The 2440-nt window shown below is 44.5% G+C and overlaps 1 long non-coding RNA gene across 1 annotated transcript; it reads left to right on the top strand.

The window, feature by feature from the left end:
* Positions 1 to 1879: 1879 nt before the first annotated feature.
* LOC123490151 lies at positions 1880 to 2440 on the top strand. Its single transcript, XR_006660833.1, has 3 exons — positions 1880 to 1977; positions 2077 to 2113; positions 2226 to 2440. It is a non-coding gene; the product is annotated as an uncharacterized LOC123490151 (long non-coding RNA).

Genomic DNA, 2440 nt, shown 5'->3' with positions numbered 1-2440 from the left:
TTGTTTGTCTAAAGGTAAGTCTCATATAAGAAAAGAAAAAGTTATCTGTGTGTCTCTGTAATGGGGAAATATTTTTAGTAGTACAGCCTATGCTTAGGTTTTAACCTCTCCTTGAGGACCCCAGACGTTCCACTGTATTCCACAGCTAGCACACCCCTAATTCAACTTGTCAACTAATCTTAAGCCCTTGAATAGGTGAATCAGGTTTTGCTTGTTTAGGGCTACAACAAAATTGGCAGAAATGTCTGGGGTTCCCCAAGAAGAGGGTTGAAAACCACTGGCCCCTATGCAAACAGACTGATATGCTTTTATGTTTGGAAAAGTGGGCATAAAAACTGGAGGCCTCGAGTGTAATTTATTTAATTATATTCCTCTACCCCAGGCTGGGACCCTCAAGTTAGGGTGCTGGAGAACAGGTGCTTCAGACAGATGACCATAATGGACCAAGGCTGCCAGCACTGGTGGACTGCCCCAAGAACAGCCCCCTAAAGGTTAGAAACGGCTTTGAGTTCTGTTGCAAAACGCTTTGAACAGTTCAGAGTGAAATACGTATCAGTTCAATTGGAAAACGTTCAAAACGTTTTGTAACGTTAGGCATGCTGAATGCACTCCAGGCAAACCTCTCAGAACAGACTGGTTAGCTCTAAGCCACACCCACTTCAATTGCGATTAGGCTTTTAATGTGATTAAGGCCTGCCCACTTCCATTTTGATTGGTTCGTTGGTCAAGTGGATAGTGCTGTCATTCATATGCTAATGATATAAGGCTAAACCACGCTTGTCCATTTTTGGTCACCCCCTAATCTTAAGCTCCACCAACATCCATTTTGATTGGCACCTTGGTAGGGGATGGGCAGGTTGTATACTGGGCCATGTTCAGTGGCAAAAACGTTGTTGAACATTGCCGATACAAATGCCATGACTAGAGCTTACGTGATTCCTTATTCTACATGTTTAAGAGGCATGTTTGTTCATTATAGCGTAATTCTATCTGAATGTTGCTAAACGTTGTCTTGCTGAACATGCCCCTGGTTGTATAAGGACGTTTTGTTTTGAAATCTTTACCTGGTTGTAACTGAGAGTTGGTTGTAATGTAGTTATATGACGTGTTCTCAACCAGAGAAAATCTTTACAATGAGATAATGATGCATGGGTCACCTACTAGTTAGAACCAATAGCATTCAAATTCTGATTCTAATTCTAAGGTTAACCCTTATGTGACATGTCACTCAGTACCATCATGCCTATGGTGAAAGAGGTGGTTTCTATGGTGATATGATTTTCCCACTGTTGTTATTTGTCTCAGAACCTTGTGCCGAAGCCCCCACATGGCCCCAGGCCCAGCCGAGAGGCCAAGATGGCCAAGGCAGAAAAGAAGGCCAGAGAGGCTATCAAGGCTAGAAGGGCTAGGGAGGCTAAGGCAGGGGTGAAAAAACCAAGCCACCAAGTAGTTGGTGTGTTGGCACTGCCTCCACCTCTTCTATCTCCAACAACCAGTTACAGTGAGTATTGATCACCACACTTCCAAAAAAACGTGGATTTATTGATAGAATTCTAAAAAGGATATATGGTGGAAGGACTATGAGTTATACATGTATGCCCCTTCAAGCATCACATCATACTTCGACTCTCCTCTTTCTGTAGGTGTCCTGCCAGCTATCAAGAAGGGCACTAAAGTGACTAAAGTGGAGACAACAGGTGGGTGTTGGTGACACAGTGTTTATTCCTGATTGCACAACCTCAATAGAATCGTTGCTGTGGTAACTAGCTTGTTCGGTGGTAATTCTGATTGCCTTATGTTTTAGAACCCCCAGGTCCCGTGACACCTGAGGACGGGGAGAGATGATGATCTCCTTTCCATCTGTTGATGACCCCTGACACCAAAGAGTGATGTCACCTCTGAGGCGGAGCGCGATGATGCTTCCCATCCAATTTCACCTGAGGAGTTCTCTCTAACAGACTACCTGAAGTCTCACCCGTGAGTCCTGCTGTGAACCTCATTATGTGCAGAAAAATATAATCTATGTAAACACTAGTTTAGGGTGCCAATGATTCCTGGTGTTTGTTTGTTTTCCAGTCAGAGAAAGCTTATCAGGAAGTTCCTCAAACAAATGGTAAGTTCCCCATTTCTTCTTCTTTACCGACGGTTATCATGGAAAAAAACTATCTTGTAACATATAAAACCTTCTAGCTGTCAGTTTGTTGTTTCCTGTTTCTTTTTCTAAGAACATGACAATAGGCGACCTGGAAGAGGTAATCGAGTGGGTGGTGTGTGTCTCCAATGAGGTGTTCCTCCCAGCGATGACTCTGCACAGGACCTCCAGTCCAGAGTCGTCAGACTCGTCCCGCTGGGGGTCAGGTGTGCTCCAGATCATCTCGGAGAAGTTCCACCAGCGGAGTTCTGGGCTGAGGAAAAGGCTCCTGGGCGGGCAGCCACCCAC

The sequence above is a fragment of the Coregonus clupeaformis genome, unplaced genomic scaffold (assembly GCF_020615455.1).
Source record: "Coregonus clupeaformis isolate EN_2021a unplaced genomic scaffold, ASM2061545v1 scaf3518, whole genome shotgun sequence".
Lineage (NCBI taxonomy): Eukaryota > Metazoa > Chordata > Actinopteri > Salmoniformes > Salmonidae > Coregonus > Coregonus clupeaformis.
Note: the sequence above shows the minus strand (reverse complement) of the source record. Positions and strands in the feature narration are given on the sequence as shown.